The sequence below is a fragment of the Microcaecilia unicolor genome, chromosome 4, assembly GCF_901765095.1.
Source record: "Microcaecilia unicolor chromosome 4, aMicUni1.1, whole genome shotgun sequence".
Lineage (NCBI taxonomy): Eukaryota > Metazoa > Chordata > Amphibia > Gymnophiona > Siphonopidae > Microcaecilia > Microcaecilia unicolor.
The window spans coordinates 228,430,160-228,443,157 of record NC_044034.1 but is presented as its reverse complement, the minus strand read 5'-3'; positions in this window follow the sequence as shown (position 1 = coordinate 228,443,157).

The window sequence follows — 12,998 nt, the reverse complement described above, 5'->3', positions numbered from 1 at the left end:
TGGTGCTCTCTCCTGGTTGTAGGGGAGCCGCACGCAAGACAGGGCTTAGAGAAACCCCATTGACACTGCTGGCTGATGCCGATGTGTCAGCTCCAATAGAGGGAGAGGAAGCCTGAATGGGTCCAGACCGCTCCAAAGTCGTCTGCTTTGAAAGCTGGGTCCCAGTGGGGGTCGAGGGAATCTCCCACACCTTCCCTCTCCTTTTCCCCATAGGGGAGTAAACAGCTGCCTCAAACGGCGATTCAAAGGTACAGTTGGAGCACGTCTGTTGCGGTAACGCACTATGACGCCATCTTACGATTACTTTTCTGCCTCTTGCATCTAAGCACGGAAGTAACATATCTTTACAGCATTAGCTTGCCTGAGAAATACTAGAATTGGAAAATAGACAAAATTCAGTAGGGTTCCTAGTGATGGTCGCATACAATAATAATAATGATAAACATGAACTAGAAATGTTTGTAGAGTGCCATGGTTTAAAGTATTCATATTATCCGTATTGACAGTAACAATGCATTTTAATGCTTCTTGTTTTAAGTACCCCTATCTAGTTATTAAATACATTTGATCCAACAGATGATGTATTTTAAAAAATGAGTACTAAACCCCTTTATGAAATATGAGTTTGGATCACTACACATGAAAGAAGGTCCACAGCAACACCATTGTCTGTGTGTGGGAGGTATACAGTTTTCTAGTGTTGAAAGGAAGTGTAAAAAGTTTACAAAGAAATAAAAGTAAATAACCCAATGGAGTCCTATTCTGAACTGTGAATAAATGAAATTAAAACTTAAATTATAAAATGATTAACTGTAAATATATATGTATGTAAAAAGTAAAATAGTAGACTGTGGTTGTAATGAAAACCTATAATTGAACTCTGGATTTTGTTGCTAGAGAATGTGGTAAAAGCGGTTAGCATAGTAGGTTTTTAAAAAGGTTTGGATAAGTTCCTAAAAGAAAAGTCAGTAAGCCATTATTAGATGGACTTGGGGAAAAAAAATTTTCACTTTAAATTTTTTATTATAACAAATCTAAGTTTCGCAAAGAGCACATCCTGCTCACATTTGCCTACACAGGGGCCCATAAATACTGATCTACTAAATCTGGAGCTAACTTATCCACTATGTATACTGCTCCAAAACTCATGGCATCAAAATAGTCCCATAAACCGTATCCACTTCCCAACGAAACCATGCACCCCTAATATACATCATCCCCTTCCCCCACCCCTCTATCCATCTCCAACCCCAACTCAAGAACGCCCCTTGTTTATTTGGGGCACTCTCTCTCCCCCTCCCCTCCCATCCCCCCCAACCCGCCCCCTCCTATAATACTCCATGATCCTAAATACATGTCAGTATCTGTTGTAAATGAGTCCATCCACCCTTATGTCACTGTACCCCCTCCCTGCGGTATGCCGTTAGTCGCTCCATTTGTATTAACTGACCCAATTTGCATTTCCAGTCACCCAATGTCGGGGGGTCTGCCCTCTTCCAATACTGTGCTATAAGGCACTTAGCTGCTGCGAACACCAGGCGCAACCATTTACGCTCCTCCCAAGAATACCTCTCATATAAGCATAAGCCCAAGAGGCACACCAAAGACGATCCAATCAACTTTACTAACGCTTTCATTACATCTTGCCAAAAGGGCACCACCCTGGAGCATTCCCACCATATGTGTATAAAGGAACCCCTTCGTGAATTACACCTCCAGCATAGATCTGATGCACCAGGGTATATCCGCTTCAATCTCTCAGGTGTGTAATACCATCTGGATAATACATTATATGCATTTTCTTGCACCAAAACACATACCGAAGCTTTCTGAACCTCCCTACAAATAACTTCCCACTCCTGATCAGAAAAGCAACAATTTAAATCTTCCTCCCAAGCCCCCTGAAAACCAAATGGTCTGGGATCATATCCCCTAAAAAATTTATATATCACTGATACTGGTCTGGGCACCCTCCTCAACAAAAGCCACAGATTTTCCAGACTTTCCGTCTCGTGAGGGTTCCCCACCACCAACCCAATGTCCCCACAAAATGTTGAATCTGTATATAGGGAAAAATGTCCCCCCCAGGCAAACTATACATGGAGCACAGCGTATCAAAACTCTTCACCCCCCCCCCCCCCCCCCCCCCCCCCCCGCAGCACAGCACAGAAATTCACAATACCTGCTTGCTCACACCATACAAAAGTGGCATTTTCTCTCCCCCAAATTTTGGTTCCCATCTCAAAGGCGCCAGTGTCGATACCCCATCAGTCTGTCCCTATCTCCTCCGCACTTCTCCCCACAAGTCCACCAAATGCCTCACATGAGGATTCTGTATCCCAGCCAAAATCACTCCCACTCCTTCAGTAGTCCATAAATAAGAGCTCATTGGCCTGTGCGGGCTATATGATTGCTCCAACTGGCTAGCAGGCTTATCTATCCCCCTCTTCCAGTCCATAATCATTCTCAATTGGGCAGCAACATAATACCATTCAATATTGGGCACTGCTCTACCCCCCCCCCCCCCCTCTCAGGAGCGCCCCATAACACTTGCCCAGCCAAACGGGGATGCCTACCCCCCATATAAACTGTGACACAAAACCCTGCAATTGTTTAAATGTCCACCTCGGAACCACCACCAGCAGCACCTGAAACAAAAATAACAATCTAGGCAACATGTTCATCTTCACCATTGCCGTACGCCCCCACCACGAGAGCCACAATCCCTTCCACCGGGATAGCTTTCCCCGAATTTGGTCTATTATCTTCCCATAATTGAGACTATACACCCTTGCCAAGTCCCTAGGAATCTGAATCCCCAAATACCGAATGTGATGCTTGGCCCACTTAAACGCAAACAGTGCTCTCAATCTGCTTTTTTCCCCCTGTTTCAGAGAAATCCCCAGTTTCTCACTTTTATCCATATTAACCCTTAGGCCCGCATAGCGTTCAAATATCCTAAAAATCTCCAACACTGCTGGTAATGTCTGCTCAGGATCCACCACATAACTTCATCCGCAAACAGCGCAATACGATGTTCCATCCCCCTAACCCTAATACCCCAAAAATCTGGATGCTGATGTATCATGACTGCCAATGGCTCTATGCAAAAAGGAGGGGCAACAAGGGACAGCCCTGCCTAGTCCCTCTACCTACTGGGAAAAAGGATATATATCCCCCATTAATATTAAGGCATGCCTTAGGAGCTGCATGTAAAGCTGCCAGCCACGCCCCAAAATTGTCTCCCAAACCCATGTGATTCATCAAAAGCCCCCAGCTTACCCGGTCAAAAGCCTTCTTTGCATCTATAGCCAACAAAGCTGTACTAGACTGGGATCTTTGTGCCTCCCATATTAAATGGAGAGTACGCCTTATATTATCCCCTACCTGTCTGTTCAGGATAAACCCAGATCTATATGGATCAATTTTGGCAACACCCTAGCCAACCTGTTAGCCAAAACCTTTGCTACTATCTTTGCATCCACATTCAAAAGTCAAATAGGTCTATAGGCACCACAAACCACAGGATCTTTTCCAGGCTTAGGCAGAACCATTATCCCAGCCTCAGATATAGATACCGGTAGCCCCCTACCCTCCAAAGCTCCATTTCCCACCCACACCAAGAGGTCTCCCAGCTCCTCCCCAAAACATTTATAAAACCTCGCCGAGTATCCATCTAAGCCTGGCGCTTTACCATTAGGGAGCCATTTTATCACACCCTGTACCTCCCCTAATCTAATGGGTTCCCCAAGCTGAGCTCTTTCAGACTCATCCAAACGTGGTAATGGGATCTGATCCAAAAACCGAGCCATATCTACCTTCAGTGGTTCCTCAGGAGCCATATAAAGTTCTTGATATTTCCAAACAAAACAATTTCCAATGTCTGAGTCAGCATAATGTCATCCTCCCCTCTCATCCTTCAACTTTTGATAAGGGAATGCCCTCTCCGCGCCCGCAAATAACGGGGCCAACATTGCATTGGATTTGTTGGCAAACTCAAAATATTATTGCTTGAGCTTAGTTCTCATAAAATCCACCTCTGCGATCTGCAACTGTGCTATTTCCCCTCTCACTCGTTTAAGGTCTGCCCATACCTGTGGTGTAGGGTTTCTTTTATGCAGCTGTTCTAAATGCAATAACCTCTTCTGCAAAATCAGCAAGTGCTGCCCTTTTTCCCTTTTCTTGTGCGACCCCCCACTTAATCAAAACACCCCTCACCACTACCTTCAGCGCATCCCATAATTCCCCATCCGTTACTTCCCCATTGTCATTAATGCATCGGATTCTTGAATAGTAAGCTGAATATCTTCCCGCACTTTCTCATCCCTAAGCAATGACTCATTGAGTCTCCAGACTCCTTGTCGCCTACATTGGCCCAACCCAGTTAATTTAATCCACATTGGCGCGTGATCAGAAACACAGATAGTCTCTATCTCAGCAGCCCCCACCATATGCCATCCATTGCGATGCACCCATAACCCATCTATCTGGGAATAAGTCTGTGCTGCATGCTAGTAAAAGGTGTAATTCCGCTGCACCCCATGTAACAACCTCCAACAATCCACCACCTTTAACCCCTTCAAAAATTGTAACTGCTTTTCTCCCAGGGTCAAATGATTTAACCTTGCATCCGGGGCAGTATTAAAATCCCCCCCCCCACCACAACCTGCTCTCCTACAAATCCCGAGATTTCATCTTTTAATTTTTGAAAAAAGTCCCTCTGCCCCACATTCGGAGCATAAATGTTAATCAGTGTCAGCTCCTTCCCCTGTAACCACCCTCTAAGGCCCACACAACACCCACTAGTATATCGAAACACCTCAATCACAATTCCACAAGTTTGTTGTATCAAAATAGCCACTCCCCCCATTCTCTTTGGTCCTTCTCCCTGATGTACCACTACTTCCCGAAAAGGCCTATAACGCAGCATGTGAGTATCCCTTGGTCTTGTGTGTTTCTTGCAAAAACGTTACATCCCACTTCAACCTACCCAAATCCTTAAACACTCTACTGCGTTTCCCCTGATTATTTAGCCCATTTGCATTCCAAGTACCCACCAATAAGGTCTCTCCCCTCCCCTTCTCCACAGACAATCTCTGCCCTCCACACCCACACCCCTCTGCTCCAACACATCCCCAACTCCTCCCCCTCCCTGTAGCTGATCTCTCAGCAAATCAGCCATCCCACGAGGAATCAGCACCCTCTCTCGGAACTTTAACCTCTCCAAAACTAATCCCTATGCCTCCCAGCACCCCACTTACATCCATAACCATTACATCCATTCATCCCACACTCCTCCACCCAACCTCCCCACTGATTCAAGCAGTTCACCATTAGTCCACACAAATTTGCGTTCCTTCAGGGAGCTTGCTTGTCAGAAACCTTCCCCCGATCCACCACCTTCTGCCATGCCGAATCTGCTCTGGGTTCCTTTGCGGTCTCCCATAGCTCCCTCGGAACGGGAACATCTCTACACCCCAAAGAGTGCAGTGACGACCACACCTCATCCGGGGTCTTAACTTTATGCGATTTACCATCCACTGTTAGCCACATCCCAAATGGGAAGAGCCACCTGTACCAGATCCCCTTTGACCTCATAAATTTCGTGACTTCTCGGAAGGACAGACGCTTTTGCAATGTAGTCCAGGCCAAATCCTGAAACACTTCAATCTTACAGTTTTTCCAAATAATTTCTTTTTGCTGCCTTGCTTTGGACAAGATCTTCTCCTTCATGGGGAGATCAGCAAAACACACTACAATGTTCCTCCGGCGAGTTTTCCTCTGTGGGCCGCGGGCCAGCCACTCTGTGTGCTCTCTGAATACGAAAGTCCGGCAATTGGCCTCCCTCCTCAGAATTCAAAATGAACCCACACAGTTCTCTAATCACTGCGTCACAATTGCTAAAACTGTCCAAGTGAGGGACTCCCTTAAAATGCAGGTTATTGCGGCGCAACCTATTCTCCAGATCCTCCACCTGCTCCCTGAGTTGTTGCAATTCCCGTGTGTCCTCATTCACCACTTTATGCAGTTTCCCCAAGTCCTGCTTATAAGTCTCCATCCCCTCCTCCATCTCCCCGACACATGTTCCCAAATCGCAAATTTCGGCCCTAATTTCTCTGAGGGCAGTTTGTATATCCTGTCGGACCCCTGCCAGATCAGCCTTCAGGTCTTGAAACCAAGCCACCATCTCCATTTTTGCAATTTTGCCAGGCTCAAGGCCCTCCTCAGCACGCTTCTCCCCAGCCACCATTGGACTCGCCACCATCTTTGCTCCACTCCATCCCTGCTGATGCCACCGGGGTTTTTTTGCCTTGCTCCATCGAAAAACGGAATCGCTCCAGTCCCTTCTTCGGTGGCATTCCTCAAGGACCTTTCCCCTTCGATGCACACTTCAGGATGTCACTTAATTCTATAGGATTCGCTCGCTCTAAGTAATGCCCCGACGGAGCTCCCCGTTTAAGCTGTCATCCCAGTCCGTGCCCTTAGGGGCCTTACAGAACTATTTCTTTCTTTTTCAGTCCCTTTCTCTCTTTCACACAGCCTGCACACACTCTTCAAGGGATCAATTCCCTCTAAAGGGAAGGAGCTAGACGTGAGCCAAAGCAGACGAAACCAGCTGCAGGCAGTGTTGTTTTCAAAGCATTGCTGCTGTTATGGTCCAGTCTTTCCTGCTGTCTCCTGCTATAAGTAACTGCCCTGGGCTCTTGGTCCTCTGCTGCCCCACTAGGTTATTGGATATGTCTTTGTTTCCTGGAGCAAGCTACTCCCGTTCAGGTGTTATACAAAGAAAACTGCAGTCCCTCGGGACAAAAGTCCCCCAGATTTGCTGCTCCGCTCCCAGCAGTATCCTGGCTGACCTCTCTGCAGGAACGGCGACTCTCCTCTCTCCACCCAGCCGTCCGGATTGGGCCTCCGCCTCAGCCCTGAAGGAAGACACCAATTCCGCCAGGCCCAATCCTCCAAGAGTGCCCCGCAACAGCGCTGCAGCTCTCAAAGATCGCCGCGTCTCGCAGTCGCGTCTTGGTCCCAACCTTATCGCCCAATCCGTCTCGGCGGTGGCTTCCGTCCCACTCACCGGTCCGTCGCTCCTGCCTTGCGAGGGACGCTCCACCTATTCAGCTGCAGTGGTGGCTCCACGCTACCAGGCACATCGGTCCGATGCGCCTGCCACGTGGAGGTGCGGGCTCGCTCTCCTGATCTTCCCCGCTCCCCGAGCCTGACGCTGTCAGGGCGATGCTTCCTGGCCACAGACAGCCTGGCTTGTGATCGCCATGGTTGCAGCGCTCAAATCGGATGGGTAAGAATGTCAATCCATAGCTTTTTGGGTGCAGAGTCCTGGAGGGTCTCAGGACACGACCTCTTACTCCGACACCATCTTGGATCCTTCGGACTTGGGAAAATTATTATAAACAGAATTTGCCTGTTTATATCTGGGATACGCAGCATAAAATCTGTTTCACTCTTTTGAGATCTTGCCAGTTGCTTGGGATCTGGTTTGGCCACAGTTGGAAACAAGATGCTAGGCTTGATGACCCTTGATCAATCACAGTATGGCAGTGCTTATGTTCTTTCTATCTTTTCATGCCCAAGACAGATGGATACGCTTCAGCAAAGCAGAGAGAAAGTGAAGAGCTGCTAGGTCCTCCAGCAGAGTTGCAGTGGCACCAGCTGGCAGGATCCTTCAGGTTGTGCTGGCAAGAAGAGAGGAGCAGCAGTTTTAAAGAGCCAGGTCCTTCTTGGCAGAGCTGTGGAGTGAAGAGCCAGTGAGGGTCCTCAAGTCCTACCAGTAGAAAGGAGCCAGATTTCTATGATGATGTGAATGAGAGTTCCCATAAGGGTCAGAGAAGAGCAGGGATGTGATGATGAATGGAAAAGAAAGGGTTGGAGTGTAAGGGAAGGGCTGGAGTTAGATAAGAGGGAAAGATAAGGGGAGAAAGGATAAGGGATGAATGGCAATATTAAAGAGCAGGGAAGGAAAAGTTAGTGCAGTAGTACAGGAGTAGAGGGTAGGAGGGGATACAAACGCCAGCAGAAGACTAAAATTCTTTACAAATACCACAAAAAAGGGCAATAGATGACTATACACAGTGATGAGGACATCAGTGAAACTATAAGCATAATAGTATATACCACACTTAAAAAATGATGATCCAAGGAAGTGAAACCAGCCTGGAAAGGTCTATGCAACAATTTGAAACTCTCAAACTATTTCAGCCAACAAACCTTTGCAACAAACTACTTTTCTGCAGATGAAAATAACTAGAAGAGGGCTGGAAAAAAACACAAACTGCCAGCCCTTGGTAAACTGTCACAAAACTTTGTACTAAAAGAACAAAAAAACAACCCTTATGAAAATGTCAAAATAATAAGATATTGAAGGAATGTCAGATTCAAAGAAGAAACAAAAGGAAGTTAACAGAAACAGAACATTTGATAAATTAATTGTGTAAATGAAAAAGGAATACAGGTCAGCCAGAAAAACTGGATAAAAACCATCAAAGCCCCCCCCCCCCCACACACACACACCAAAAAAAAACCTCTGAAATATGCAACAACCAGAATTTAAAACATTGGAAACAGCTTTAGCTGACACAAGAAAACCTTTAAAAAATCTAGCAATTACAAGTGCAAAAGATCAGAAAGAAAGTGAGCCTAAGACAGAGCCTAAGCCTTAAACAGAAAAATAAGAGATGAAACTTCCAAAACTGGACCAGGTAAATTGGTCTCTGAACCCACAGGAAACTTAAGCAACAAACTGTGTCAGACAGCAGAAAGCCTAGTCACATGACACAGAAAAATGTTATCTAGGTAATCTGGGGATTTATATATGGGTGGTTTCTTAGAGTGTCCTTCAATACATTGTAAAAAAGAAACCTGCTATATTGTGTACATTCATTCTATCTGAATGCTAAGTAACTTACTTCTTGTTACTAAGAGGTATGACATACCAGTTAAAATTTTTAATTATTAAATAGTGCTCAGAAATTGGTGTTTGAGTTGAGCTATGAGCAGCTGTTTAATCATAACACCATCACATCCATCACAGCACTACCCTGCCTTCCTGCCAATATATCTGTTGGTGATTTATTCGATATTATACTAAAATGGTACTTAGCTTTGGAGTGCTGTCCGAATGGAATAAGCTGCATACAATCTTGCTAGTAAACAAAAATAGTGTCCAAAAATAAAAATAGTGTCCACAAAACTTAAACATGCCACTTCACCTGTGGCTACTGTTCCTTTTTTCAACGTTTAAGTTTTGTGGACACTATTTTTGTTTACTAGCAAGATTGAAAAACTGAAATAAATATTATATTACCATTTGAGCTGAAGTCTTATGTATGCAGCTTATTCCATTCGGACAGCACTCCAAAGCTAAGTACCATTTTTGTATAATATCGAATAAATCACCAACAGATACATTGGCAGGAAGGCAGGGTAGTGCTGTGATGGATGTGATGGTGTTATGATTAAACAGCTGCTCATAGCTCAACTCAAACACCAATTTCTGAGCACTATTTAATAATTAAAAATTTTAACTGGTATGTCATACCTCTTAGTAACAAGAAGTGAGTTACTTAGCATTCAGATAGAATGAATGTACGCAATATAGCAGGTTTCTTTTTTACAATGTATTGACAGATAAATGTTAACCTGAGACACAAGAAACACATCAACTTAGTCAGCTTAGAGCAGTCAGGAATTTTATGGAGGAGGCGACTTTTTATACCCTTCTCCTTGCTTGCCTTATGGTAATTTGTTATATGCAAGTATTTATAATTTGGAGCTGAAGAGACTCCAAACACTTCAGAATTCAGCAATTTGTTTCTTAGGGAAAACACGTAGTAGAGATCATGTGACCCCGTTATTTTTGAAGTATCACTGACTACTTGTGAAATTTCATATAGAATTTAAAATCTTGATATTAATACACAGTGTTCGAATTGACCCTACCCTGTCTATTCCACATATCTCAAAGGCACGATTAGTGTCCATCAAGGATAGTGCATTTTCTTGGTTAGCCTCTGTACTTTGGAATGGGTTACCTATTTCCTTGAGGAATGAGGAATCCTTAAAGAATTGTAAATGTCAACTGAAGGCACATTTTTTAGGTTAGCTTTTAATTTGTATGAATAAGAGGATTGGGTCTTGCTGACTACATTTGCAGTTGGAATGTGTCTTACCTTGTATTGGACTATACTTTGAATGTGTGACTTTACTATTTTAAGTGAGAGTTCCTTTCTTTTTTATTGTTTTTTGTAAACCATTTTGATCTTTTGTAGCTGAGTGGTATATTAAGCTTTTTAATAAACATAAACATCCTCTGATGCTGCTAATTCACTAGGGACCTCTTTTACTAAGGTGTGCTAGCGTTTTTAGCACGCACTAATATTTAGGGTGCGCTAAACGTTAGAAATGTCCATAGGAATGTATGTTCATCGCTAACATTTAGCGTGTCCTAAATATTAGAGTGAACTAAAAACGCTGCGTGCCTTAGTAAAAAAAACACATATTTTTTACTAGTCTACAGAGCACCCAGGGATTGGTCTTCAATATGCCATATGTTATATGAGTAGATTCCTGATGCACGTACTAAATTTGGTGATTTTAATTCTCACTTTGATAATGTTAATGATGTTCTGTAAGAGATTTAACTTTTCTAAATAATTTGCAATTTGATATTTATATCACAACTCCCACGCATGAGAAAGGTCATATGTTAGATCTAGTGTCTGCTAATGATTCTTCTTTGCTGACCTTCTCTGAATGGGAGCCTGTGATGTGGTCTGATCACTACTGTTGTACCTTTACTTTAAATTCTTCCATCTCCCAACCAAAATTTATTTTCAAAATACTCGGATTGGAAGAGGAAAAATTAATAAAGTATCTTATTGGTCTTTGGTTGTTTCTCTTTTAGAACTGAAACTGACCCAGAAGATTTATTTACAAAATGGAAGTTTTCCACTTTGAAAATTGTAAATATTGTTGCCACTGAACTCTCTGTAAGGGTAAAGAGAAAAGTCAAGTCTCCATGGTTTTCTTCTGAACTTTTCGAGTTAAAAAGACACTGTCGTAAGCTAGAACGTAGTTGGCGAAAATCCAAGGATGAGCCCACTAAGATTAATTGGAATCAACAGTTGAAACAATAAAGTACAAGAGTAATCAGGCCAGAAGAACTTACTATTCAATGTTAGTAGGGCTGGAAAGACCTAACCTTAGGAAATTTAGGTTTTTTTACACTATAATCTTACACTTCTTCTCTCATCAAATTCTATACTTCCTTCTGCTGAGGTATAAGCTTCTATTTTGCATCTAAAGTAAACAATATTTATCATTCTTTTGATGGTGTTTCAAGCTTAAATTCCAACCTTCTTGATTTTACAGTAGATTCAGATCCTATTCTAGCTGATAGAAGCTGGGCTACCTTTAAAAAAGTCTCTACATCTACTTTGCTTCCTTTGGTGAACTGATTATCTGTCCTTTAGATAAAGTATGTTTTTCTATCTTTTACCTCATGTTGTTAACTATAGATGCCCTACAAGAAGAAATAAAGGGGTATCGAGAGGATTTAGTAAGCAGAATGCCATGAAAAGTGTTCAGGATAAACCCACTTTTGAAAAAAATCTGAGTGAGCATAATTTGAGAATGGAGCAATATACCAAAGAGCAATGGGCTATAAAGGTAGCTAAGTTTTGGCGGGATGAGTATGATTATACTAAAGGATACATCTATAGTTGGATGGATAAAAAGCGCCAAGTATATAAGGGTAAAATGAGAGGTAGGAAAGTAAATTTTAAGCTTTCCTCCAGTGAGTCATCTGGAGATGAAGAGAGACCGAAAAAATATAAACAGATGACTACGAGTACACAAAAGATACAAGATCAAAGCAATACACTACCTGATTCTTTTTTAAGGATTTCAGATCAGATACAGGGAACATCCAGCGAGCCCAAAGAAACGAGCAAAGTGAACAAAGCCAGGAAGGTGCCCAAGAAATAAATATCATCAACATTTCGAATGACACATTGTCTGTAGTACAAGAGGAGGTTTGGGCTAGGGGCTTATCTTTCGTGCCCTCTAGCAGGTACGATGCGTTTTAAACCAGGCGCAGATTATATAGATTTTTTAGAGAGCTTAGATTGTGGTTACATTTTGGCAGCTCCACACATGAGAATGGGGAGAAGTTCATATTATCTCTGGCGGGGAAAAGATCTAGATGGGTTCCCCCAGATGCAGTGGACCCGTCGATCATGGCGTACCAGAAGCTGGTTCTTGCTGATTTATGCAGGTTAGAATCCCAGCAAAGCAGTGGTGGTTGCAACATGTCCAATATTCAGAGACAAAGCATTGTTGAATTAGCTAACAATGAGCAAATTATAATTCAAAGGACTGACAAGGGCAGGTCCACGGTGAGAGACAAATCAGAGTCAATATTATAAGCAGATTTCTCATGACCCTACGGGGCTATTACAGCGAGAGATATGCATGTGTGTTGACAAGGCTGTGGTGGATGGCATCTTGACTAGACAAGAGCAGAGATATCTTTGCCACCCTTTTCCAAAGGTGCCTTATATCTGCTTTGTTCCTAAGGTCCATAAATCTCTCATGGACCCGCCAGGGCGCCCAATAGTATCCACTCAAGATTCGGTTTTAGAACCGTTATCTAAATATATGGACATGATGTTGAATCCACTGGTTAAGAAAGCGGAGTCATATATCCGGGATTCTATGCATTTTATACAATTTCTGGAACATATGGAACCTTTAATAGGAGATGATGTTTATTTGGTGGGGCTGGACATCACCGCTCTCTATACAAATATCCCTCAGGACAAAGCCATTCAGTTAGCTTGTCAGCATTTTGTTGATATGCGTGTTCCCGATTCTAAAATTGAGGTGTTAAAAAAAACTTATGACGTTTGTAATCTGTCACAATTATTTTGAGTTTCGTGAACATTTTTGTGTGCAGACTCAAGGGGTGGCAATGGGGGCTACTG